This window comes from Schistocerca nitens, chromosome 9 (assembly GCF_023898315.1).
Source record: "Schistocerca nitens isolate TAMUIC-IGC-003100 chromosome 9, iqSchNite1.1, whole genome shotgun sequence".
In the NCBI taxonomy this organism is placed as follows: Eukaryota; Metazoa; Arthropoda; class Insecta; order Orthoptera; family Acrididae; genus Schistocerca; species Schistocerca nitens.
In genome coordinates this window covers 173,262,401-173,274,957 of record NC_064622.1, presented here as the reverse complement: position 1 = coordinate 173,274,957, position 12,557 = coordinate 173,262,401, and the positions used below count along the sequence as shown (strand labels likewise).

The 12,557-nt window shown below is 41.2% G+C and overlaps 1 long non-coding RNA gene across 1 annotated transcript in view; it reads right to left on the bottom strand.

Annotated features, from left to right (window-relative positions):
* The window catches only part of LOC126203446 (uncharacterized), a 455,238-nt gene that overhangs the window by 238,490 nt on the left and 204,191 nt on the right, over positions 1–12,557 (bottom strand). Inside the window, exon 2 of the long non-coding RNA XR_007540265.1 lies at positions 5,454–5,566. This is a non-coding gene — a long non-coding RNA (uncharacterized LOC126203446). The remainder of the gene's footprint in view (positions 1–5,453; positions 5,567–12,557) is intronic.

Here is a 12,557-nt window from a genome sequence, read left to right as displayed (position 1 = left end):
ACACTAGCCTTGAGAAAAATTTTAGCATTTCTTAGCGACGTATACAACATGATAATCGCTTTGAAGTTGAAAGTCTGCATACGAGGAAGAGTAAAGGTTTACACCACATTTCACACGTAAAACCGTTTATTGAAAGATAATCTGTTTTTTAACTTAGTCTTTGCCATAAAACTTTTCACTTCTTGCTACTGGTACAATTTGTCACACTTAGAAACTGTTAACATGCAACAATGTTTTGAAGTTAACTATCCAGTCTAGGGAACATTTTTAAACATAAATTACCAATGCATTGTTATAGTGAACAGACAACACAGTGTTGTTATTTGTACATTCTTGCTTTGTTAGTTGCACAATTACGTAATGACTATCAGGCTTACATACTTAGAACATATACTGGTACTGCGAATGAGATTTTAATGCAACATTTTGGCTTACTTGAAAATACATTTTGGATTTAAAGTACTTTCTGTGAGATACCAGATGACACAGTGGTTAGTTTATGTGACAGCTACACGATTTTATCACGACGCTACTAATGAGTGACAATTTACAATGTTGCTTTTGCGGTGTTTCTATTTCATATCTGCACAGTCTTCTGAATTCTTCTGGAAAGGAAAATATGTTTTAGTAGTAACTTTTGTGGTATAGCTACAATGAGACAGCCTTTTCCGTAGCACAACAATACGTTACAGCACAGTACTTTCTTCGTCACGGCAATAAGCGTAATAAGTAAGATATCTATGCGCAAAGCATTTCACTTTTGTTTATCATGAGGTAAGTACATTGACTTCTGCAGAACTTAGCTTTCAGAGGACGGTAACTACGACACTTCCACAGAGATTATCTTACAACAAGACGCACAGTTTAGCGCTACAGTACACGTATTTGAGTGATTAATTTTGTACTTAAAACATTTATTTTTAAAGATTTTTGAATTACAACGTTACAAAGGTTTTCCGGGATACATTTGATTCCATTGCTGTAATCTGTAACATCTGACGGTATAATTACATTAATCCTCAGGGGGGTACACACTTACTTTGTGAACCATTTGTTTGGCAAGCACAAGGAGCCCTAGCTAATATGGTATTTGCTTATACAACTTTACACATAGGTACCATATTTCTCTAACGCAGAATTACACAGCTATCTGATTATTTAACTGAGAGAGACAAATATTTATTTTACTACATCAGATGTTTACGCAATTACACAATTGGATAACTTCATACTTATGAAATTGTATTTTGTCTGTACTTTGTGAACTGTTCACATTTTTTTTCGGAACCATTGTGATACCATGCGAGCTTTGAATGATATACTTGGTATGGGATCACGATTTTTAAAGTATGTTTGAAGTAGATGACACTACTGAAATGAGCAGAGAATTTTCTTTAGGTTTTGAAATTATTGCAGAAAGCTATGACTTTTTGAGATTTGGCTGAGTTTTTATGATGTTATTATTATGATGACAATGTGTATTATGCTGTTGAGGTATGTTAATGATCAATAAGCTGATGCTATATGAGGAATTTGATTATGCTACATATTTATTATGATGAAATATTGAAGAAATATCGACGACTATGTATATATTTAATAAGGTAAGGAATAATGAGTAGTGGTTAGGGACTCTGACTTGTGAAAAAGGATGTTGGAAACCAAGAATCGTACTTTAAGAGTTATGAAATGTGTGTTAATGCGTGAATGTATCACAATGCCGGCGAAAATTTTTTGGACACTGTTATATTTACAGGATTTTGTTTCTACAGATTTGTAACGCAAATATTTCTACCTGTGAAATTTTTATATGAGACTGTCACTGTAGTGCAAACTGGTGTCGTAAATATTTCGGTAAGAAAGGTAAGTGACCTTCACGTAATGCGTCGTTGGCACCCAGCTGTGCGACAGTCGCCTGGAAAAAAGCCATTAGTGTGTGCTTTTCAGAGCCACAGGAGGCCATTATCCTCGCTAATGACATTTCTTTGTAGAAAGCATCGCAAATACGACACGCTCAAACTTGAAAACATACGATTATACTGTGGAGCTCTTAATTTATGATATTTACTAAAATGAATAATGAAATGATGAGAAACATTGTACATCTATTGTCTTTCTAGTTGAGAGTTTGCTCATTTCGTTTGATATCGAGTTTCTAGCTGCACTGCAGCATTGGTTAAAATAAAATTTTATAGCTGTAGATATTTTATGTCTACAGATCCAGTAAATAATAACTTTATGATGTACTTAAAAAAAAAGAAACGAAGGAGCACAAAAAGACATTTCCCTTCACAGGACTTGCATACATATTCTTCTTTTCAACTACTTGGTAATACTTTTCGTAGAATAAGTTGTGGTACACCACTTTAGTTACATAGACATTAAGATGTGAATAAGACATTTCCCTTATATGCATTGTTGTCTTTAGTGTAATATTTTTCTGCTTGAGCTTTGTCATGTTTAGGTATAAGTTATAGCATTTGCTGCTGCTGTTTGCCAGGTATATTGTTACTGTATTTCACTTTGTTTAACTCTGTTAAGCCAGTTTTACTATAGATTTATTTTTCTTGTTTGCTGCACAGTGCCTTATATTAGTTGTAATGTTGCATTTCCTCTGCTAATTTATATTTACTTCTGCTAGCTTTGCCAATTTGTATTTTTTGTCATTGCTGTTTGTGTTAATTGTTTTGTGCTGCTGCATTGCCTCATCCCTTAGTTTAGCAACTGAGCTCAGTAGATTTAAGTTAGCTTAAGATGGGGTAGGCTATATGAGAGAACGAGATGTGATGAATTGGAAGAAATGCATTGAGAAGCTATAAGAAAATGGTTTGACCAAAAAAGTATTTTGTGAGAGGATATAAACAAAAAGTAGAGTTTAGGGACAACTGGTTTAGGTAGGATTTTCTTGGAAATAAATGATGATATAAGATAATGGAAAATAAATAATGAGGTAAGAAAAATGTGAACATATAAATACAGAAAGCATGCTTGGATAGGATTTATTTTGGTGGAAACAAATGTTGAAATAAGGCGAAAGATCTATGAAATGAAGTTTTGGGTGGGACTGCAGTACCAAATGTTACACTGAAAACAAACCCTGCCCTTTCCTCTTGTGTTACTCAGCTATGTGTTTGTGTACCCTTGTGTATTTGTGTTTTTCCTGTCTTTATGTGTTTAGCTGATGAGAGTTATGTTGTAAAATTTTTCTAATACTATATTATTTACTTTGTAAAGATGTTTAGACATTATTTATCTGTTCTGTTTTGTTGCTCATGTGTGAAGTTGATGTTTCAAAAGTTATTCTGATCTTTTATGTATGTACGTATGTCATAATTCCTGTAACACTGATGTATATGTTATTTCGATCCTTTTGTAAAGCCTGTATTACTACTAATGTTATCTGTATTGTTATGTTCTGTAATGATGTAGTTTGTACCTTTGTAATTGTATTCTTATTTTATAAAATTGTAATTGACACCAGTTCATCAAATTAACTAACTTGTAAGTTACATTTTACTGAACACGTTTCTGTTGATCATAGTAATGACAAGGGCTGGACGGACGAGGCTGGTATGAAATTATGGATTGACCAAGTGTGGAAGAGAGTGAAAGGTGTTTTATTAAAGAACAGTTTTCTTCTTGTGCAACATTAATTTAGTAATCATTAGAAAAGTTCTGTGAAAGACCAATTGAGACAGGGAAATACAGAGCTTGCTGTTATTCCGGGAGGACTTAATTAACAATTGCAACCTCTCGATGTCTCTATAAATAAACCATTTACGAGAGAAATGGGACAAATAGTTGACGTATGACGCCAACATGAATTTACGCCAAAGGGAGCTTTAAACGATCTACAATCAATCAATTGTGTCAGTGGATAAAACAGTCATGCTCTAGAGTGAGTAAGACATTATCGTTAAATCTTTCAAAAAATGTGGCATTAGTAACGCTCTCGATGGCAGGGAAGACCATCTCAAATGTGGAGAGGACAACGATGACGACAAAGAGGAAGAAGAAGAAGGAGAAGAAGAAGAAAAGAAAGTTCAGATTACAATTTTTCGGGATTTTAAAAGTCAGTTCGGTTTTGCCAACTAAGAATTTTTAGCCTGGTTCGGTAATCCAAAAATGAAAATTGTAAAAATTTATTTAAAATAAAATGCTTGAAAATTAAGCTGCGTAGTACAATCCATAAAATACTCATAAAATACTGTATTTAATTTCCAAATAGCATATCACATTTTCCAGACCACCGCATCTCACCGTTATAGAGGAGTCTTTATAAGTTCTTGTTATTTTCAAGAAAGATAGATTTCGTTTTTCTGTTTTTCTTTCTGAAGAGCAGATGCACAACGACCATGAAGACATGTTACGTTTCATAATAGGAAATTAATTTTTCAGTTCAACAACAATATCCTTTTTAGTTTGTTCCTTCTGCGCTTGAAGGCTTAGGCAACATGACTGTTCCGACTGAACATGAATACTCGATCTCCTTTTCGGCTGTCCTACTTCTCTGCTTTCTGAGGGCTAGTACTTCTTTACAGCGATTGGAATGCTGTCTTCATTCATCTGTTTCTGGCGTTTTCCCCATTCTTTCCTGTATTCCTCAGTCTCGTCTTTTAAACTATAAATTACCAATTCTTCCTTGATATCATCATTTTTAATGTGGTCCCCCATTGAGCAACCTTCGGCAGTTTTTAAAAATCTTCATTTCTGCTGACCGTATGTTATTTCTCTTTTTGTCTGAATCCAGAATTCGCTGCCATAAATTATCACAACCACTACTATTGTTTTATACAGTTTCAACTTCGTGGCTTTCCGCAGAGCCTTATAGGGCGATAGACAAACTACTTTGTGTCAGAGCATTGGTAATTGTACTGTGGGACGTCAGGAACCTATTTTTACCTGAATTGTACTGAGAAAAATAATTCGTAGAGTCTTCAGCAGCCGATGATCAAAGACCTTAACCGGTACCCATCCATGAGTTTTGGCGACTAAATGTATAGCGAAATATCATATTTTCAGTCAGCGTTCAGAAGACGCAATGACAACATTCTTGTAGGCCTGGTATTTGGCTGCCTTCATCCGACTCATCACGAAGTATCAAGGGTTTATTTCATTCCTCTCGAACTGAATACCTTCAGATCAATTGATGTCGATTGCCAAAGATGGTGAACAATAGAGATTCGAAGTTGGCAGAAGAAAATTGTGTTCGCAAATGTGTAATTGTTAAGTGTGTCAGGGGTGCAGGTATGTGGAGCGAACAAGGGCAGTGCGAGAATAAGGAGCTTCCTGGATCCCGAAGGAAGAAAGAGATAAATGGAAAGATAAAATTAAAATGTAGAGGAGAACTGCAAAAATTAGTCAGATTTATCAGTTAGCTGATTCCGAGTTTCCTAGTGTTTGTCGATATAGTCAGATCAAGTGCTTCTGCCACTAAACATGACAGAACTTACCGACAGTTTGGCGTTGGAAGCACTGGTTGAAATTGCTTGGTAAATCGCTCTTGTGTGGCGGCACCTACGACAGCGACCGGGTCGTCACCCGCACAGCACACACCGTCTTCCACCTGAGAAACAGCGGAAAATTACAATTTCCAACTTATCTACGTGACCAACAAGAAGAAAGAAAATATGAAATCTTTATGTACTTCCTGATCATAGCATTAGACACACCCCTAATAAAACTGTGACGAATGTCAGCAACTATGGCAGCCAAGAAATTGTTTAACAACACCAAACCGACGAGATCCTATCAACATCAAGGCACAGCAACATAGCACATCAAGACCTAGGAAGAAAGCTACAACAGTCCGCCGAATGAGAAATTGCTCTACACCCATCCATAACACAGTTCCAGGTACGAATGCTACCAATGGACGAGTTTCATTTATATGGAAATTGAAAGACTTCTCGTAAGTAAAACCGAAAAAATAATTTTCCTCAAAGAGTAATTTGTATGTTTGATTTTTGTTAACTCTTTCATTACTAATTGCTTTTGTCAAAGTGTCTAAATATTTCTAATACGTTAATTTAAAACATTGAATTAATAATGTAAAGTTAGTAAACGTAACAATATCGCAGCCGCCATTGCCAGAGACATATCGCTCGTGTGTCATGCCCTTAATGAAACAATCGTCAACAGGACTACTTGATGAGTCAGACTAGGTGGTAAACGACGTAAGAGGTCATATATAAATAGTCATTACGGCTGTTAATTGTTTACCACTAAAATGAAATAGAGCATAAAGAAATGACGGCCAGAATGTCAATCTTACTGTGCGCAGCATCGATCAATCGCCAGAGTTACAGCTACGAGTAAGTTTACCGATCTAGTACTGGAGAGATGGCCAACGGCGTTGCCTCCTTGAATACGTGCCGGCACAGTAGCTCAGCGTGATCAGTCAGAAGGCTGGATGCTCTCTGTAATAAGAAACACTGTGTGAAGGGTTTAACGATGAACATGAAGAGGTATCATGTGACGTCGACCCAGACCAAATGCCAAAACAATAACGAACAAAATGGAAAAAAAAACAGAAGAAAATAAATACGGTTTCCTGCCATGTCACCGGCGTTAAGCGACGTCCGCCGTGTCCGGTACTTGGATGGGAAACCGCCTGGATACGCCACGCAGCTTTCCATTTACCTTTTCAGGAAATGGGAGAACAGGTGATGGTGGTAAGTTCCTGACCACCAGACTTAACGCCAAAGTCTTGGATTAAATTACAAAGCCCTCCAGTGTGTTTCATGTAGTGGGAGCGTGTGACAACGGTGATACGCCCGGGAGATGAGGACGTTCGGCTCGGCGGTTTCAAATGGTTCAAATGGCTCTAAGCAGTATGGCACTTAACATCTGAGGTCATCAGTCCCCTAGACTTAGAACTACTTAAACCTACCTAACCTAAGGCCAGCACACACATCCATGCTCGAGGCAGGATTCGAACCTGCGACCGTAGCAGCAGCCCGGTTCCGGACTGAAGCGCCTAAAACCACTCGGCCACAACGGCCGGTGCTCGGCGGTTTCCTTAGCGCTAATCGAGAGGAATAGGCTACGATTTTCACCCTGTCCATTCTCTCAGCATCATCATCATCATCGTCATCATTAAACGCAAACACATCACACTACACACACATACACACCCACACACACAAACACCCCCGCCCCCCCCCCCCCCACACACACACACACACACACACACACACACACACACACATATATATATATATATATATATATATATATATATATATATATATATATATACTCCTGGAAATGGAAAAAAGAACACATTGACACCGGTGTGTCAGACCCACCACACTTGCTCCGGACACTGCGAGAGGGCTGTACAAGCAATGATCACACGCACGGCACAGCGGACACACCAGGAACCGCGGTGTTGGCCGTCGAATGGCGCTAGCTGCGCAGCATTTGTGCACCGCCGCCGTCAGTGTCAGCCAGTTTGCCGTGGCATACGGAGCTCCATCGCAGTCTTTAACACTGGTAGCATGCCGCGACAGCGTGGACGTGAACCGTATGTGCAGTTGACGGACTTTGAGCGGGGGCGAATAGTGGGCACGCGGGAGGCCGGGTGGACGTACCGCCGAATTGCTCAACACGTAGGGCGTGAGGTCTCCACAGTACATCGATGTTGTCGCCAGTGGTCGGCGGAAGGTGCACGTGCCCGTCGACCTGGGACCGGACCGCAGCGACGCACGGATGCACGCCAAGACCGTAGGATCCTACGCAGTGCCGTAGGGGACCGCACCGCCACTTCCCAGCAAATTAGTGACACTGTTGCTCCTGGGGTATCGGCGAGGACCACTCGCAACCGTCTCCATGAAGCTGGGCTACGGTCCCGCACACCGTTAAGCCGTCTTCCGCTCACGCCCCAACATCGTGCAGCCCGCCTCCAGTGGTGTCGCGACAGGCGTGAATGGAGGGACGAATGGAGACGTGTCGTCTTCAGCGATGAGAGTCGCTTCTGCCTTGGTGCCAATGATGGTCGTATGCGTGTTTGGCGCCGTGCAGGTGAGCGCCACAATCAGGACTGCATACGACCGAGGCACACAGGGCCAACACCCGGCATCATGGTGTGGGGAGCGATCTCCTACACTGGCCGTACACCACTGGTGATCGTCGAGGGGACACTGAATAGTGCACGGTACATCCAAACCGTCATCGAACCCATCGTTCTACCATTCCTAGACCGGCAAGGGAACTTGCTGTTCCAACAGGACAATGCACGTCCGCATGTATCCCGTGCCACCCAACGTGCTCTAGAAGGTGTAAGTCAACTACCCTGGCCAGCAAGATCTCCGGATCTGTCCCCCATTGAGCATGTTTGGGACTGGATGTCGTCTCACGCGGTCTGCACGTTCAGCACGAACGCTGGTCCAACTGAGGCGCCAGGTGGAAATGGCATGGCAAGCCGTCCCACAGGACTACATCCAGCATCTCTACGATCGTCTCCATGGGAGAATAGCAGCCTGCATTGCTGCGAAAGGTGGATATACACTGTACTAGTGCCGACATTGTGCATGCTCTGTTGCCTGTGTCTATGTGCCTGTGGTTCTGTCAGTGTGATCATGTGATGTATCTGACCCCACGAATGTGTCAATAAAGTTTCCCCTTCCTGGGACAATGAATTCACGGTGTTCTTATTTGAATTTCCAGGAGTATATATATATATATATATATATATATATATATATATATACACACATATATATATATATATATATATATATATATATATATATATATATATATATATATATGGTGAGTCACCTAACGTTACCGCTCGATATGTTTCGTAAACCACATCAAATACTGACGAACCGATTCCACAGACCGAACGTGAGGAGAGGGGCTAGTGTAATTGTTTAATACAAACCATATAAAACTGCATGGAAGTATGTTTTTTACCACAAACCTACGTTTTTTTAAATGGAACCACGTTAGTTTTGTTAGCACATCTGAACATATAAATAAATACGTAATCAGTGCCGTTTGTTGCATTGTAAAATGTTAATTACATCCGGAGATATTGTAATCTAAAGTTGACGCTTGAAACCTTCGACGTTCAGTTGCGTGTTGTAAGAAACACGGGCCACGGTCGGCAAGCAGCATCTGCAGGGACCTGTTTACGATGACGAACGTGTTTACGAGTGTGGCTGTAGTGCACTGTTGTGGTTTGGTCTAGCTGTCGCAGTGTCCGCATGTAGCGCTTGCTGCTATTGTTATTCTGCATTCGTCTCCGCACGCAGACCAACTGTAGTACACCGTGTTACCAGACGTCTGTGATAGTGTAGTGTTGTAGGAACTGTGCCCATGGTGTATTCGAACTCTGAAAAGGCGGAGATGATACTCATCTATGGCGAGTGTCGACGAAATGCAGCTGAAGCCTGCAGGGTGTATGCAGAACGGTACCCGGACAGAGAGCATACATTGCAAAACATCTACCGCCAACTGTATGCAACAGGTATGGTCGTAGCACGCAAACGGAGCCGTAACAGGCTCGTCACACGAGAAGCGGGTGCAGTTGGTGTGTTAGCTGCTGTTGCCATGAACCCACACATGAGTACACGGGACATTGCGAGAGCCGGTGGACTGAGTCAAATGGTGCAAATGGCTCTGAGCACTATGTGACTTAACATCTATGGTCATCAGTCCCCTATAACTTAGAACTACTTAAACCTAACTAACCTAAGGACAGCACACAACACCCAGCCATCACGAGGCAGAGAAAATCCCTGACCCCGCCGGGAATCGAACCCGGGAACCCGGGCGTGGGAAGCAAGAACGCTACCGCACGACCACGAGACGCGGGCAAACTGAGTCAAAGTAGTGTCATGCGCATACTGCATCGTCACCGCTTTCACCTGTTTCATGTGTCGCTACATCAGCAGTTACATGGTGATGACTTTAATCATCGAGTACAATTCTGTCAATGGGCATTAACAGAGAATGCGTTGCAGTTCTACCTGTTTACCGATCAAGTGGGTTTCACAAACCATGGGGCAGTGAATCTACGGAAGATGCAATACTGGTCCGTGGACAATCCTCGCTGGCTCAGACAGGTAGAGCGACAGCGACCGTGGACTGTAAATGTATGGTGCGGAATCACTGGCGACCACCTCATTGGTCCTCACTTCATTGCAGGGGCCCAAACAGCTGCAACATACATCGCGTTTCTACAGAATGATCTGCCAACGTTGCTCGAAAATGTCCCACTGGAAACGCGTCGACGTATGTGGTATCAGCATGATGGTGCACCTGCACATTCCCCAATTAACACTAGGCTGACCCTTGACAGGATGTTCGACGGGCGTTTCATAGGATGAGGAGGACGCATAAATTGGCCAGCCCGTTCTCCTGATCTTACACCTCTGGACTTCTTTCTGTGGGGTACGTTAAAGGAGAATGTGTACTGTGATGTGCCTACAACCCCAGAGGATATGAAACAACGTATTGTGGCAGCCTGCGGCGACATTACACCAGATGTACTGCGGCGTGTACGACATTCATTACGCCAGAGATTGCAATTGTGTGCAGCAAATGATGGCCACCTCATTGAACATCTATTGGCCTGACATGTCGGGACACACTCTATTCCACTCCATAATTGAAAACGAAAACCACGTGTGTACGTGTACCTCACCCCTCATGGTAATGTACATGTGCGTCAGTGAAAAAGATCAATAAAAAGGTGTTAGCATGTGGACGCAATGTGCTGTTCCAGTCTCTTCTGTACCTAAGGTCCATCACCGTTCCCTTTGCATCCCTACGTAATTCGGTGCACTCCGATACACACAATCGAACAGCGGAGGAGTGGTACTAAAGAGTCAACTTTAGGTTACAATATCTCCGGATGTAATTAACATTTTACAATGCAACAAACGGCACTGATTACGTATTTGTTTATATGTTCAGATGTGCTAACAGAACTAATGGGGTTCCATTTAGAAAAACGTAGGTTTGTGTTAAAAAACATACTTCCGTGCATATTTTTATGGTTTGTATTGCCCAATTACACTAGCCCCTCTCCTCACGGTCGTCTGTGGAATCGATTCGTCAGTATTTGATGTGGTTTACGAAATATATCCAGCGGTAATGTTAGGTGACTCACCCTGTATATATCTACTCGTAGCAGATACAGTTAAGATACACTTTTCGCATTTCTAGAGCGAATGGTGCCAGTGTGCGAAGGATAGGCAAAAATTTTCCAAGCAGGCGGCTGAACCTGCCCTTCGGAGATACGAGATACGGCGGACTATACTGGGATTGACGATACGAACTGCGTCAAAAAAGACGATAAATGTGATTATTTGTCAGCTGAATAAACAATTTCAAATCGCATTTAATCCCGTTAATAGCTAAAGTATTTAAGACCTCTCTGATTTAAAATATAAATCAGTTTTCTGACAAAAACAAAAAAAATACAAATATGTTAGAATTTCTTACACAATTGTATTATTTGTTCTGATATGTGCTTGAAAACCTTGCGTTTCAAGATACCATACTCATATACTCGATTCTTACAAAACTGGAATATATGCATGGAAAATTTGTGCTTCAAGGCACCATGGTGATTCACTCGACTAGTCGAAATTACCTATACAAGTGAATGCGTAAGTATAGTTGACACCAAACTTGGTTGCAGAATGAAAATTCCTTTCTAGATTAAGATTTTCAGTCTGTAGCGGAGTTTCGAAAATTCCTATGCTTTCCGATTTTACTGTAAGTACAATATTTATAAAAAATGGTTTCTGCTCCAGACAAGCCATAATAAAGAGCCTGTTTGACTAGTTTGCAAAAGCAAATCACCTTAAACATATACGCCTGTCAGAATATATGTCGTGCGTCCACCAAAAGGCGCACTCCATTTAACGCTTGTGTTTTAGGTTTTACAGATCGGCAGATATCAAACCTTTTTAATGACTTACCTTCCAAATGGAATCCTTGCCCCGTGCTCTTACTGCATTCCAGAGTTTTCTTGATAATTTTAGGGCTGGAGAAAGACAAGTGTGTGTTGATCACCAATCCTCTCGTCGCAAACTGTTGCTAAGCAACGGTGTGGGCTGCTGCATGGAACCCTGTATTGTTGCTGCTTCACATTGCGAAATGTTGCCTCCTTACTCTTAGGGGTCATGCGGAAAATAACCCCGCATATTTAAGGTGACAATCTAACGATAACATGAAAGAGTAACTAGGCTGGGTAAGGGGGACAATGCTCAGGGACCTACGAGAGCAAGGAGCTTATGGTGTATGAGAGAAAGAATGGAGTACTTAAAATGGAAAGGAAAAGTGGAAAACGTAGCAAAATTGATGAGATTAGGGAAGTCCTAAGCTATTTGAAAACAATAAAAGACGACTCTGGAAATCCATCAGAGGTAAATATATACGAATCGTTTATTTTGTTTACCCAGCTCAACGATCAGTCCACATTAGGTCAGAAAAACCAATTAATTGAATCTATAGTGTGGCAGTGCGTCGACGCAAATAAATGTTGCGGTCAAGGCTGTGACGGAGCGTTCATCGTGAGTGGCGTATATAACGGT